The following is a 16,510-nucleotide window of genomic DNA, read 5'->3' on the forward strand; positions in this document are numbered from 1 at the left end:
TGGTTTCTGCTGTACAACAATACAAATCAGGCATAATTATATATATAATTATATATGTATCCTCCCTCCTGAACCTCCCTCCCCCCCAACCCCACCCCTCTAGGTCATCACAGAGCACCAGTCTGGGCTCCCTGTGTTATACAGCAGCTTCCCACTAGTTATCCATTTTATAAATGATAATGCACTGGCCTTCTTGAAACAACCTTTTCCATGGTTTCTGTGACAGACTGCAGACCTAACCCTTCTCTCTCCTCTCAGACTGCTCATTTCCAAACCTTCCCTGATTGGTGTTCTCTAAGACTCTGCCCTGAGCCTTCTGCTCTGCTTTCTGACACCTGTCCCGTGGATGACCTTACCTACATCAGAGATGCATCATCTTCCCTCCAAGCCTCTGAGTTCTCTGTTTCAGCTCTTAGTGTCCTGTCACATGGGATAGATAATGATGATATTTTCATTTCCACCATCACTTACCTGCTAAAGCCAAGTGATTCTACTGCTGAAATGTCTCATTATAACCTGAATGTTTGTTCCCCCCAAATTTTATGCACTGAAGCCCTAACCTCCACAGTGATGACAGTGATGGTGTTAGAAGGTGGACCTTCAGAAGGTGATTAGAATGAGATGAGGTCATGAAGGTGGAGCCCCCATGATGGGATCAGTGCCCTCAGAAGAAGAAGAAGGGACTCCAGAGCTCTCTCTCTCTACCATGTGAGGATACAACCAGAAGGTAGCCATCTGCACGCCAGAAAGAGAGTCCCCCAGAACGAAACCTGCCAGAATCTTGATCTTGGACTTCCCAGCCTCCAGAACTGTGAGAAATCAATGTCTGTTGTTTAAGCTATCCAGTCTGTGGTATTTTGTTATGGCAGCTCCATCAGATTAAGACACATGCTAAATCTCTCATCCCAGCCCACTGCCACTGCCCTGGTTCAGGTCCTTGTCATTGCCTGGATTGTGACAAAACCCTCTTTCCTGAGTCACTCACCTTTAAAAACTAACCTTCCAGCTGAGACCGGAATTTCCTTTCTGAAACATGAGCCTGATGATGTCATTTCTCCGCTCAAAACCAAAATTCAGATTTCCCACAGGTCATTCCACAGAACTTTTGTTCCATGTGTTGTTAATAGGTGATACAGCAAAATAAACAAGGGGGAGTCCAGTTCTCAAATAAGTTGGACTTACTGAGAAACACTGGGTTAAACAAAGTTCAATGGGTTTCTTCACTATAGAATTCATCACAGTCCTTCATACACTAACAAAAACTTTGAATCTCCAAGAAAGAAGTTCAGTTCAGTTCAGTCGCTCAGTCGTGTCCGACTCTTTGCGACCCCATGAATCCCAGCACGCCAGGCCTCCCTGTCCATCACCATCTCCCGGAGTTCACTCAAACTCACATCCATAGAGTCAGTGATGCCATCCAGCCATCTCATCCTCTGCCGTCCCCTTCTTCTCCTGCCCCCAATCCCTCCCAGCATCAGAGTCTTTTCCAATGAGTCAACTGTTCGCATGAGGTGGCCAAAGTACTGGAGTTTCAGCTTTAGCATCAGTCCTTCCAAGGAAATTCCAGGGCTGATCTCCTTCAGAATGGACTGGTTGGATCTCCTTGCAGTCCATGGGATTCTCAAGAGTCTTCTCCAACACCATAGTTCAAAAGCATCAATTCTTTGGCGCTCAGCTTTCTTCACAGTCCAACTCTCACATCCATACATGACTACTAGAAAAAACATAGCCTTGACTAGACGGACCTTTGTTGGCAAAGTAGTGTCTCTGCTTTTCAATATGCTATCTAGGTTGGTCATAACTTTCCTTCCAAGGAGTAAGTGTCTTTTAATTTCATGGCTGCAATCACCATCTGCAGTGATTTTGGAGCACACACAAAAAAAGTCTGACACTATTTCCACTGTTTCCCCATCTATTTCCTATGAAGTGATGGGACCAGATGCCATGATCTTCGTTTTCTGAATGTTGAGTTTTAAGCCAACTTTTTCACTCTCCTCTTTCACTTTCATCAAGAGGCTTTTTAGTTCTTCTTCACTTTCTGCCATAAGGGTGGTGTCATCTGCATATCTGAGGTTATTGATATTTCTCCTGGCAATCGATTCCACCTTGTGCTTCTTCCAGCCCAGCGTTTCTCATGATGTACTCTGCATATAAGTTAAATAAGCAAGGTGACAATATACAGCCTTAACGTACTCCTTTTCCTATTTGGAACCAGTCTGTTGTTCTATGTCCAGTTCTAACTGTTGCTTCCTGAGCTGCATTCAGGTTTCTCAAGAGGCAGGTCAGGTGGTCTGGTATTCCCATCTCTTTCAGAATTTTCCACAGTTTATTGTGATCCACACAAAGGCTTTGGCATAGTCAATAAAGCAGAAATAGATGTTTTTCTGAAGTTATAAGTGCATTATTTCTCAAATATATTTGATCTCAGAAGTCTCGTGAGTTTTTGCTGTTTTGTTTTGTTTCCCACAGAACATTCATGCTCAAGAAGGATTCTGGTAGAGAGGTCATAAGACCGAAGGAACATGTAGCCCTGTGTCACTGCTTGGACCTGCCCGGAATGGGGCAGCCCTACCAGAAACACCAGTGATGGACTATTGGGTGCATTTTTATTGTGTTTAGCCACTTAAACTTCCAGGTTGTTTGTTATAGCACTTAGCCTTTCCTGTCTAATGAAGAATGCACGCAGACTTTTAAGGTACTTGCAAAAGAAAAGAGATGATCTTTTTCAGCCTGGAAAGTTTTGTCATGATAATAGCCCACATGGATTGCAGCTTTATTAAGTATCAAGTAAGGTGATGATAAGTATTTTGTAAACATTATCTCATTTAATCCTCTTGCCCACAGAGTAGGGTAAATACTACTATTGCCCTTTTTCACAGATGAAGAAACTAAAGCTGACAGAGGTTAATAACTCGGAAGTAAGAGGGTCAGGATTTGAATCCAGTTTTTTCAGTTTCTGGATCTTAATCACACTGAGGTCCTGCCTCCTAAGCCCAGGTTATGAGGTCAGAAAAACTGGATTTCAGGTTCAATGTGTCAGTTACCGAGCCCAACAGGACATAGAGATGACTGACTTCCTTCCAGTCTTTACCTAGACCAGCGGTTCTCAACCACAGGCGATTTTGACAGGGGACAAAAGACGATATCTGGAGAAATTCTGGACAGGGGACATTTGGAAATATCTGGGGAATTTGAGACTGTCACAACCAGGGAGATGCTCCTGGAATCTAGCTGGTAGAGGACAAGAATGCTGCCAGAACATCACAGAATGCGCAGGGCAGCTCCCAACAGCAAAGAGCCACCTGGCCTAAAGTGTCATAGTGCCAAGGTTGGGAAACCCTGGTCTAGACATCTTAGCTTTCACGGACAGAGCCCAGACTGTCCAGAATAAATCCACATTCATGCTTGGCACAAGAAGTATGTTTGAAAACTTTGCTTTCTGCCTCAATACCTAAAAGCAGGAAAGGCAGTAGTCAACAAGTAGCTTTTGGTGCTCAGTGGCCAAGGCTCATTGTGGGAGACAATCCAGCCCAAAGAAGACTAGCCACAGAGAAAGAATTTGGCTTGGCAAGACCTCAGGAACAATATATGGTGGCAGAACAGAAATTCTCTTGAAAGAATGCCAAACCCTTTTGGTTTCCTAGTAACGTAATTTTCCTGAGATTTCTCTCATATTTGAATTTGCAGCATCCCCACACCTATTTTAAGTCAAAGCAACAAAAGAATTTTTTTTAATGCCATAATAGAATCAGAGCTTCTTGGGGAGGGAGAGAAACCTAAAAGACATCTGGCCCACCCCCTACCCACATCTCTGGTGTACAGTCCCCCTGTTTCAACATCATATGATTGTAGAAAGGGGATGTCACCAGGATCCAATTCCATTTCCAGAATATTCTGTTAGAAAGTTTTTTCTTCCTAGGTGCAGAAACCTGCTTCTCCAAACTCTGCTTGTTGCCTCTAATTCATTCCATTGCCAAAGGTTGCAGTTTGTGGGAATGAATACAAGGGACTAGAGGGTATGGAAAGTGTTCTCCAGTGAAAGTCTGAGTCCCAGGTGCTGTGGCCTGTGGTTTACACACATCATTTCTAATCCTTTAACAATGTCTCATAGCAAACTCAGGTTAACCACCAGACACAGCCTCCCACCCCTGCCTGTTGTCTCCATTTCAGAAGAAACCTTGTGAGTTCTATTTTCATATGAAAACATCCCTTTGGCATTCCGCTCGTTCATTCACTCAGCACATATTTACTGGACACTTGCTATGTGGCAAACTTGTACCTGATATTTAGGGTACAAACCTTGGACAGGTTGACCTTTCAGGACAGTGGAACTGCCACATTCTGTCAGCAAAGGAAGCCCTCAATCTAGGTGACTATGTATATTATCTGCAACAAAAAATCCCTAGGCTGATACCCTCCTGGAGCCCCAGGAGAACCAGGATGTGAGAGAAGACAAATGACAAAGCGGTGAGCCTGACAGAAGACTGAACTTTCTTTTGATGTCCTCAAAATCTTCAGGGGCATCGGCAAGCCTCACAAAAAAAAAAAATGCTTGCCATGATGGGTGCCCCAGGGAAACTAGTGTGGCTGAGCTCCACATCAGGGTAGATGTGAGAGAAAACAGGCTGCAGAAGCTAGGAAACTGTTTACTGCTTACTTCAAGGCTGTTACATCCCAAGGCTTCATCAGGCTGTGGAGAGGATGGTGGTTGGTGGGAGAGGGTGCGTAGGCTTGTCTAGAATGCAAGAAGAGGGAGCTCCCTAATCCACATCTGACCTCTGTATATCTAGGCCTCTGGTGCAAGAGTTCATTTGCAGAAAGAGCTCTGGTGTATTACCATCATTCCCTCAAAGCAAGTTCACACACATCACCAAAGGGAATAAAGCCTTACTGCTGAAATCTGGGGTACTGTGTCAGGTTACTGGGGCCACACATGGTGGCAGGGAGGATTCTGGCACCTTCCTGCCACCCTAAGATGATTTCCTGAAGAAATCATCTCCCCGAAGTACTCCTGGGGAGAGCCTGTCAGGAGCCTCATTGGCAATCCCTGAAGAAGAGCGGAGACCACCAATGAAACAGCAATAGAAAACGAATTATACTGAGATGTCTCCAAATGAACCAAGGGAAATTGCACACAATGCTATGCTTTTGCCATTATTTCTAAAAATGGGGGTCAACTTTCCCAATGAGGTTTACATCTGGAGGCTGAACAAAAACAGACTTACACAGTTTCATGGAAGCTTCATAATCTCCTGAAAATTCCTCCAAAAACTGAGGTAAATGTGGAAGTTTTCAAAAAGAAAAGTTTACTAAAACATAATTTTCAGTTTGAATGTTCTATGAAAAAATTTTTACATCATGTCCATTTTCATTTCAGGCTCATCTTGTTGAAATAACATTGTCTTTCATTTTTGTTTTGTTTTCAGGCACGTAGTTAAGCAAGAAAAAGGCTCTGTTCTGCCTGCTAATAGGGTTTTATGGGTTATTGTCATCCATGTACCCTGTTTCTCCCCTCACCCCCTAATCTTGCTAACTGACTCTTTAAGACTAAAAAGATCTCATTTCTCACTAAGCAGGCCCAGGACCAAATCTCACAGGTAATAGGTGCTCATTAAGAACTTGCAGACCTGAGAGGAATTGTGGGGAAAGGCAGCAGCATGTGCTTCTCCTCAGAAAAACAGGGGCAGGAAGCAGTCATCTCAAAACGGCATCTCTTTGGGGTGCCCACGACAGCAGAGACGGAGCCATAATTAGCTTTGTGTTCCCAATCCACGGTACCCAGAGGGCGAATGTTTGATGTAAGAGGCCAGGCATGCAGGCCAGAAAAAAGAACATTTATGCATCAAGGGAAAAGTACTATAAATGCAGGCATTTTTCACTTGCAATCAGGGAGCTCTGGGCCAGAGGAGCTGCATGGTTTGGGATGCTGGCATAGCAGAGCCATCACCGGTGAGGAATGGCAGGACAATTTTCAGGATCTTCATTCCTGTTAGGTGAACAACGCAGGCAAAATGCACAGATCAGCTCCTCTATGCTGGAGCTGCAGGGCTGTCCCTTATGCAATTCTCTGTTCAAAACCTCTTTCTGAATACATTCAACTCTTCATTTTTATGGGAGGGGCTCTGGGGAAAGACAGATTTGATTTCAACTGAAATTTCACCACTCACCAGCTGTGTATGATCTTTAGCAAATGCTTTAGCCTTTCTGAGTCTCCATTTTCTCGTCTGTAAAATAGAGATAAAATTTAGTAACATCTATCTTACTGGAAAATCTTGATAATCTTGACACATGTAAAGCACAGTGCCTAGCACACACCAAGTACTCAGTGGACTTCCCAAGGGCAGGAAAAGGCTTACCCAGGGTGAGCCCTGGACAAAATCACAAGGTGGAAGGTCTTTGTCCACAAAGCATCTTATAGCTCTGAGCAGTGATTCTGTGCAAACAAGCCAGCCCCAGGAATGCGGTGGGAGGACTGGCCAGGCACACAGTGGGTGGCACAGAAGCCAATAGGTGGCTGAGCTAGAGCTAAGGAGAACCAACCTGCAAGGTGCCTGCTCCCACCCTAATGTCAGGGGTAGGGGATGGGGATGACCAAGGGAAGGTTATAGGGGCCACAGTGGGGACGGGGAGGAGACACTACAGGGGCCACCAGAGGGATGGTCCTTGCTGATGCAGAGGGAGGCACAGGGTTCCAGCTCCAGGGGAATTGGCAGGCACTTTCCAGGGTGTCGTCCAGATAAGCTGGGGCTTGGGATGCAGGTCCCTGGCTCTCTGGGAGAGACACCGTGGCTTGGCCAGTGCTGTCTCCCAGGGTTTACTTCAAGCCTTCCAAGCACTCAGACTGGGGAGTGTGGAATGACCACTCCTGCCCGCCTCCCACTGTCCTCCTCATTGACTCCCTCCCCATCCCTCTCCCAGCTCCCCCAGGCCCCTTGAGGGTCCTCCAGCACACCCTGTGCCCCTCTGCCTGGACACCCTTCCCCATGTCTTTGGCTCACTTGTAGGCTCACTACACACAGCTTCTGCCCCACTGTCACTTCATCCAAGAGAACTTTGCTGTCTGCCCATGTGAAATATCACACATCCAGCCCCTTATTTTCTTCACAGTGCTCATCACTATCTGACCCATGACACATTTATCAGTGAACTTGTCTGCCTCCTCCAGCATAATGTACACCCCCATGATGGCCAGGACTATGCTCCTGCCAGTATCCTCAGAGTCCAGCCAAATGTCTAGCACCTGAACATGGAGCTGCTCAACAAAAACTGTGTGAATGAGTGAGTGAGTGAGTCAACTGCCAAACCCATCTGCTGGTAGGTGAAAGACACTAACACACTGAATTGGCTCCAGAACCAACCAGGACTGAGTACAGTGGCCTAATGAAGGTATTAGCTGCTGGAACAGGGAGAAGGGGCTGAGCGCAGAGAAGGCAGCAGTTCAGCCTAGGACTCCCCTGGATCTGCTCCAGGTATCCATCTAGGGATGTTTTTATTAAGAGGCTCTTGTACACTAAAAGCTTCCTCTTGGTTCTGTGATCTGAATCCCTGATGGTGGGACTTTAAGCACGTGCCCAGCAGGAGAGAAGGTGTGGAGCTGTTTGGTTTACCCAAACCACACCCCTTAAATCACCTCATGCCTACTTAGAAGGTTAACTCTAATAGCAGCTAAAAGTCCATTTATGCAGGCAAGGCATTAGAGAGATTTGAGAATTTAGGTCATAGTTCCAGGGGCATCATCCAGATAAATGACAGCATGCAGTCAGGGCTTGGATGGAGTTCTTGCCCACAGGTTTGGGTTTCTTCTCTCTGGTGCTTAAAATCACTGCCTGGCAGAGGACACAGCCAGCAGGGGATCATTACCGAACCCTTCTTGATATGAAATGCAAGAATGTCCAGTCACTGCCTAGAAGCCCATGGTCATGATGCTTGCCTGATCTCCTAGCTGAATCCATTGAAAGGAATTATTTCAGTACCAAGAACACCTTTTTCCAGTTTCTGTCCACAAAATTGAAAGTGTTAGTCACTCAATCATGTCCAGCTCTCTGTGACTCCATGGACTGTAGCCCGCCAGGCTCTTCTGTCCGTGGAATTCTTCAGGCAAGAATACTGGTGTGTGTTAGTTGCTCAGTCATATCTGACTCTTTGCGATCCCATGAACTATAGCCTGCCAGCCTTCTCTGTCCATGGAATTCTCCAGGTAGGAATACTGGAATGGATTGCCATTCCCTTCTCCAAAGAATAGTGGAGTAGGTTGCAATTTCCTTCTCCAGAGGATCTTCCTGACCCAGGGATCAAACTCGGGTCTCCTGCATTGCAGGCAGATTGTTTATCTTCTGAATCACCAGGGAAGCCCCTTCCATCCGGATGTGAAGAGAAAAGGCAAATGCCTCTCTATGTGCCAGTGCCCAGAAACAAGCAGAAACCTCACCCACAGTGGTGGCCAACATCTGAGTTTTTCAGGAGTCTCTTTGAAGAAGCAATGATATTCTTCTGAGGAGGGTGGGGTGTGGTGGTGATTAATATGGAAAGGGGAAAAGAAAACAGCTCAGAAAGTGAGGATTGTGTAAGAGGCTGTCCCCTGGGGGCATGTCTCTGCTTCCTATCCATCCCTGCCTGCTGCACCCCCGGCCACTGGTTCCTTCCTCCAGCAGAACTAGTTGCAGCAAAACCCATTCCCATGAAAGAGATGCATCTGAACTTGAAGAGGATTTGACCTATGCCTGGAGAAGTACTCTAACCTATGTGCACCTCAGGGTGGTTATCAATTCCCACCGTAATTGGAAAGGGCATGGAGTCCGAAGCTTAGTTCTCCCACTTAGCTGTGTGATCAGGACAAGCTTTTCAACCTCTCTAATCAGTTTTTCATTTGAACTTAAGATAACTTTATGTCCATAGGGCCATCTGGATGAAACATGATTAAATGTAATTTAATCTATTACTTTGGTTCTATACTTTGGCCACCTGATGCAAAGAACTGACTCATTGAAAAAGACCGTGATGCTGGGAAAGACTGAAGGCAGGAGAAGAGGATGACAGAGAATGAGATGGCTGGATGGCATCACCGACTCAATGGACATGAGTTTGAGCAAGCTCCGGAAGTTGGTGACGGACAGGGAATCCTGGCGTGCTGTAGTCCATGGGGTTGCAAAGAGTCAGACACAACTGAGTGACTGAACTGAACTGAAATGAAATGCAATTAAATACATAAAGGATCTAGAAAGTGCCCACGAGCTAATGGGCGCTCAATAAACACATTTTTCCTGTTGAAATGCCTCATTGTTTAACTTACTAAATGATGTTATATTACTTTGCAGTGGATTATTATTTCTTTTAACTTCCAGTCTAGATGGTCCCTTTTAGCGTCTGGTAGTTTTGTTTTAGATAATGTAAGATATGTTTTATCTTACCATTTTATTTTGCTTACAATTCTGTGGGCTTCCCAGGTAGTGCTAGTGGTAAAGAACCTGCCAGCCAATGCAAGAGATGTAAGAGATACAGGTTCAGTCCCTGGGCCAGGAAGATCCCCTGGAAGAGGGCATGGGAACCCATGCCAGTATTCTTGCCTGGAGAATCCCATGGTCAGAGGAGCCTATTCATGGGATCACAAAGAGTCGGATACAACTGAAGTGACTTAGCATGCATGCACACAAGATATGTTTGGTTTTTAATAAAGTTATAATAAAGCTTTATGTTGGAACTAGCTCAATCTAATAACATTCTCAAATTCTAAGGTGATTTGAGGGACATTCATTCCTGCATTAATTCATTTATAGCCCAACTGCATCAAAACACTTGTTCCAAAAGTATTTTTAAGGGGCTTACAAAAATGGATAGAGAAGGATATAAAGAAATAAAATTGTTACATGTTGGTCACAGAATTAGTTCTGAGCTTCCTAGAAGCCATAGCAAAGAGGAAAAGCTGAGCAAAAATAAGATTCACAGTGTTTGTAAGATACCAACTGCTCCCAAGAAACACAACTTTTCCTGCCCTAAGCTCTAAGTGACCTCGATCCCCTCTCAACAATATCTCCACAGAGCAGCTGCCTCTGATCCTGTCTGTTGGTACAAACTAGGGCACCACACCTGAGGGCCACTCCAAAACAATCCAACCAAGGTAGGCTTTCTGTTGGTTGGGCTTGATTCAGGGGTGGGATTTTACTGACAGGAATCGATGAAATGTATATCTCTTACAGTTACTACAGATGCATAACAAATTACCCTCAAATTTAGTGACTTACAACTACCATTTTATTTTCCTTACAATTTTGTGGGCCAGAAATTTGACCAGACTGTAACATCTTTGGACAATACAATCTGCTATAATACCTTTTATGCAATCACCCATAAATACTGTATCTGCAACTAAGCCTTGATGAGAATTAAGTAGATCTAAAGGGCTTACAGGGTGTCCTTCTGGTGCCAAACATCAAGGAAGAAGGTCTTGGCTTATATACAGCAGGTTCGAGAGTCACAGTGAACATACACTGAGTGAAGCAGCAGATTCTCAGTCCCCATGTATATCATTCTGCTCAATCTCCACAACAAGATACCACAGACTAGGTGCTTAAACAAAAGAAATGTTATTTACTCACAGTCTGGAGGCTAGAAATCTAAGATCAAAGTCCCAGCATAGTCAGGTTCTGATGAGAGGTTTTCTCTTGAGTTGCACATGGCCAAATTCTCACTTCCCTGGTAGCTCAGCTGGTAAAGAATCCTCCTGCAATGCAGAAGACCCCAGTTCAATTCCTAGGTCAGGAAGATCCCCTGGAGAAGGGATAAGCTACCTACTCCAGTATTCTTGGGCTTCCCTGGTGGCTCAGACAGTAAAGAATCCCCCTGCAATGTGGGAGACCTGGGCTTGATCCCTGGGTTGGGAAAATCCCTTGGAGGAGGGCATGGCAACCCACTCCAGTATTCTTGCCTGGAGAACCCCCATGGACAGAGGAGCCTGGCGGGTGACAGTCCATGGGATCGCAAACAGTCAGACACGGCTGGGCGACTAAGCATAGCACAGCGCAGTACCTTCTCACTGTGTGTTCACATGACCCTTTCTTTGTGTGAGCTCATGGAGAGAGGGAGAGAGTTCATTCTATCTGTTCCTCTAAAGACACTAATCCCATTATAAGGACCTCACCTTCATAACCTCATCTAACCTGAATCACCTCCCAAAGAACTCATCTCCAAATACCTTCACATTAGGATTTCGGGCTTCAACATATGAATGGGGACACAAACATTCAGTTCAGAATACCATGGCTACAGATATGCCTGCATTTAGTGGGAAACGATGTCAATTCCTGAATATGTCCAAATGTCTGGAGTCTTTAATCAAGTAGACAAATCATCCACATATGTGAATTTTTCACTTTTTTTCCAGTTTAGTCTTATAAGTAAAACTCAAGCCAGAGACTATGGCAGATATAAATAGAGCATCATTATATATAATTTGGAAAGGATTTCACTGGTGTACATCTGTAAGCAGTTCAGGAACACTTTCAAGCTGTGTTTACATGATATCAAACATCTGGATGAAAACTGAAAAAAATAATCAATTTGGATTGGAAACAAAACAGAAGTACAAATCTCAGTGCACTAGCTCTTGGAATACTGAACACAGTATTCCCATACCCCAAGAAGGAGATAATGGTACACAAGAAGGGCTATTAGAATGACCAGGTGGTGGGGAGGGGCTTCTGTGGGAAGGCATACTTGATTTTTTAATTTTAATTTTTTATATTATGAAACTATGATAACACACTTACAGGAGAGTTGGAAAATACAGAACAAGTTTACATATAGTTCCACTATATATTACAATGATTTTTTTAAGCATTTTTTTAAGATTTTTAGTTGGAGTTTTAATATCAAACCATTTACCTCTTACCTCTTACACTGAGGTAAGACCCAAGCACACTGTTTACACAGTCTGGGGGACAGAGCCAAAGGAGAAACTGTGGGTCAGTGAATATACAGGGACCCAGGGTATGCTGAGTGCCAGTTACAGACAAGACTCATCCCCCTCCTTGTCTTGTGGCAGGAGAAAGGGGCTTGGTTAGGACAGGTTTGGGCATTAGCAGGGAAGTGGTGGATATGTTCAAGGCATGCAAGATGGCAAGCTGAAGGTCCTCAGAACTGGCATCTGAAGAGGGCTGAGGCAGGCAGCCCTGACTTATTTAAACTCGCACATCAAGTTCATGACAAAAATCCAGGTGTCTTCACTCTGACATGCCAGAAATTACCCAACACTTAGTGGTCCAGAAGCAAAGCCAAGATGTGGGTTCCAGGAACACCAAGGATTGCTAGCCCAAAGTTCCCATGAGGGTAATTCTGGGGACAAGGGCCTAAGGCCAAGCCAGAGAGTCAAAACCTCTAGCTGTCAGAGCAAAGCATCCCGGCTGGCTGGAAGGAGGCAAGCCTTATGCTAGGGGAAGAAGGAAAAGGGGCCAACACATCAGCAAGTAGAGAGAGAAATTAAGGCAGGAAGCAGAGACAGACTGAAATGGGGTGCACTGGGACAAACCATCATTGCTGATACTCTGGCAAGTTCTTTGTTTTGACACATATTCAAGGCTCTCCTGGGCATAGGGAGTAGAGCAGGATGGTGAAGACACAAACCCTCAGATGAAAAAGAGTGATGGTTGAGGGAGCCTGAGCTCTGGCTTGGGTACAGGGGGATTTATTTGGGCAAGGCTGGAGGAAGTGTGTTGTTGCAGCATTCAAGACACTGGTAAAGAGCTGGGAGGAGAGAGACTGTGAATTTGGAAATGAAAGAATAAAATCTGGGATGACCCAGAGGGATGGTATGGGGAGGGAGGTGGGAGGAGGGTTCAGGATTGGGAACACGTGTACACTCATGGCGGATTCATGTTGATGTACGGCAAAACCAATACAATATTATAAAGTAATTAGTCTCCAATTAAAATCAATAAATTTAAATTAAAAAAAAAGAGATCTGTGGAAGAAATAGCATTAGAATTTGATAGAACTGTGAACACCAAAGTGGAAGTAAGACCCCCCAGAAAAATCACAGAACTAATTTGAAGACAAATGTGGGGAACTGGGAGGCTGTTGGCACCTTAGGTAACTGTGGAGATTTTGGAAAGATGTGATTTCTGGAACTGAGAGTTAGTGTTGCTCTGACCCACCGTCCAATCCTCTCTAGGAGAGGAGAGCACGATGGGGTTAGGATTCTAGTGTCCAAGGCTGCCTCTTTCCTCTGTTCCCGCTAACTCTTATAGCAGTACCACCTGGACCAAGGAAGGAGATGGGTGTTCCCTACATTTGTTTCCTGGGACAGAAATCCAATATTTGATCCTTGGACTTATCGACTTCTTCAAGAGAAATTAAAGTATGAATTATAGGAATGTGAAGGGTAAAGTGAGTTCCTGGATTCTTGATAAGTATGTGACTTGACAAAATCCACACTGGAAGAAAGTAACACAAAATTTGGAAGGATAGAGTAATATAATTAAGCCAACTGGAAATATGTTGTCAACGTGTCTGTTTGGGGGTAGGATTAGTTCATTTGAACAGGGTCACGGTGACTCAAATATTATATTGTAATGATGTTATCCTGAAAGAGCTTCAGTAAATCTGATCACTCATGACTGTCCAGATAACATAAATTTGGAAAGATCTAAAAACCAGCTAAGATTGATACTGACAGCCAAAAGAGAAAGTTGAAACAATGGAAATTCCCATGGGATGATACATTTTAATAGCTTGACCTAGAATAAATATTACATTCTTGGCTAGCGGAGGATTTCCCATCTATGCTATAGTGTTTGAGGTGTTAAGATGATCACATCCATAACTGAGAGGCCAGAGAAGTGATCTGGACAGGCCCAGGAGGCCTGCCAAGGAATGGCATTAATTTATGGCTTTCCTCAGAGAATGATCAAAGGTTTATGGCAACCAGGAATCAGACCCAGGGCTTGAAAGATTCCTCTCTTAGAAGTGTTGATGGCTTCAACCGGGATGACAACACAAAAGGGAGAGACCGGTTAAAGGGCCAGGCCAAGAGAAGACTTAGTGGGAAGGAAAAATGTTGGCTAGGGAGGAGAGAAGAATGGAAAATCTGAGAATCCAGGAAAGAAGGGGAGTGTAGGAGAAAGAAGGGAAGGGGAAGGAGCCAAAGGAAGTTGTTAATGAGATAAAGAAATTTTAAAAAGGGCTTAGTCAACTCCTACTTTGATAATTCCATTCCAAGTGGAGATGGGCTACTGAAACCCTGGTAAGCAGGAGTTCAAAAGAAGGGAAAGACAGCACTGGGAAGATATTTGGGAACTGGAGGCAGAAGCAGATTGAAAACTGGATGCAGTGAATGACAGTAAACAGCCCATAAACGAGTATGACGGTATAAGTACCTTGAACTCAGACCTGAGACCTGGGTTCTTGCCCTACTCTGCCCCTAAAGTTGGGAAAGCCACTCCATCTTTCTGAACCTGTTTCTTTACATCTAAAGTGATAGGGTTAGACTAGGTGGCCTTGAGCATTCCTTTCCTTTTCTACAGCCCTCAATTCAACATAGACATTATGAAATCAGAGACTTATATAAACGGAATCTTCCAGATTGGAATGTGTATTTAGCTTTTCTAAGTACAAAATGCTTTGAAGGAAGGAAAAAAAGGTTCTACTCAACCCTTGGCGAGCGGTATTTGTTCTGTAAAATAATTAGCGAGTAAGTGTTATTGAACTAGATTGTCACATAATCACAAAAGAATTTTTTAAAAAAAAGGATTTAGGAGACTCAATTTTCCCTCCCATAGATCAAAAGAGTGACTAATAGAAACCATGGGTGGATGGTTAATAAAAATCTATACAGGAGGAGAGAGCCAACATGAAATGAAAAGAGTGCTGATCTCAGGTCAGGAGCCTTGAGTTCTAATCCCAACTCTGAAAATACGTTATTTTTAAAAGAATAATGCAGGGGACCAGTTACAGGGGGATGGAAGAGCTGAGAAGCCAGAGGGCAGTGCGGCAACCTGCAGTGTTTGTGCTCAGTCATGTCCAACTCTTTGTGACCCCATAGACTGTAGCCCACCAGGCTCCTTTGTCCATAATATTGTCCCAGAAAGAGCAGGTTGCCCTTTCCTATTTCAGGGGATCTTCACCACGCAGGGATTAAACCTGCATCTCTTGTGTCTCCTGCTTGGCAGATGGATTGTTTACCACTAACACCACCTGGGGAACCCCAAGGAACCCTAGATATTCGCAACAGCAGGAAGCCACTGCCATCCTGGGCTGGAGGGGGAAAAAGAGAGGATGTGCTATTACTGGAACCCAGAGGCCATAGTGACCTGATGGAAGCTGGAACCGCAGTGGGTCCATTAGTGGGAGCTGGAGCCACAGAAGAGATACAGCAACAGTCCCAGGACTGAAGGATAGAGGGCTGGAGAGAATATCCCGGCTCTTTCTTGCCCTGTCCTCCAGTCTTCTGCCAGAGCTTCACATTGCTAGATCCAGCTAGCAACTAGCTCACATCACAGGACGGCAAATGCAGCCTGCAATGGTCAGCGCTTCCTCCAGCCCATCGTCCTCTCTACAGAGCAGAGAACGTGCAAGGATGGTTCTGAGGACAAGCAGGCCAGGAATGGCCCTAAACACAAATTCTGCTTTCGTGTAACACTGACCCATAGTGTTACAGATCAGCATGCAACTTATAATACTGTGTGTAACTTATAACAACACTGATCTCTAGTTCTCTTTTGGCCTAGAGTCTAGGTCTGTACACATCTGAGGACGTCCATCCTGTCATGTCTTGTTTTCTTTCTTTCCCAAGCCTGACATTCAAACTTCCTTATACAGAAGACTTCCCAAACCTCCTTCACTGTTCTGGTATCCCTCCTTCTGGGAGCTCCCTGGGATGTGGTACCAGATGTTCACAAGACCACTGGTGACCCGAACACCAGCTCAGAAACAGAGGACTAATCCTGCCCTTCTTGTAGCAATGCAGCAGTCATCCCACTCATGTGGAGTCTACGGACTATCAAGACCCATGTACTTTTTTTCTATGTGATTTCAAGTCTTTCCTGATCTGTCTTAGCAGGGCAACCACACATTTGATAAACACAACCAAATTCATCCTCCAAAGCGCTGGTTTAAAAAGAAGAGGAGGAGGAAGAAAAAGAATAGAGTAGACCAGAGCAAAGAACCGAGCTCTGTGTCACTCCACCGGAGATCTCCCTTCAAGTTAACTGAGAACTATGAATCAAGCCTCACTGGGTGGTGCTGCTCAACCAGTTCTAGATCCACCTACCAGCAAAGGAATTACGCAAGGCTTCATCAGATTCTTTACTTATATCACAATGTATAATATCCATGGCAGTCAGCTCTCTTCACTTCAAGCACAGAGTGCTTAACTAATACTTGCTGCCTTAAAGTTAAATAAAATTATCTTGATTCACCTAATGATACTGTTTAAAGAAAGTTAACATGGTCATCTTAATGGGATATCATAATGAACCCATGTTGGCTGCTGGGGATCACCACTTTCTGCTTTAAACATATA

The sequence above is a fragment of the Budorcas taxicolor genome, chromosome 10, assembly GCF_023091745.1.
Source record: "Budorcas taxicolor isolate Tak-1 chromosome 10, Takin1.1, whole genome shotgun sequence".
Taxonomy (NCBI): Eukaryota; Metazoa; Chordata; class Mammalia; order Artiodactyla; family Bovidae; genus Budorcas; species Budorcas taxicolor.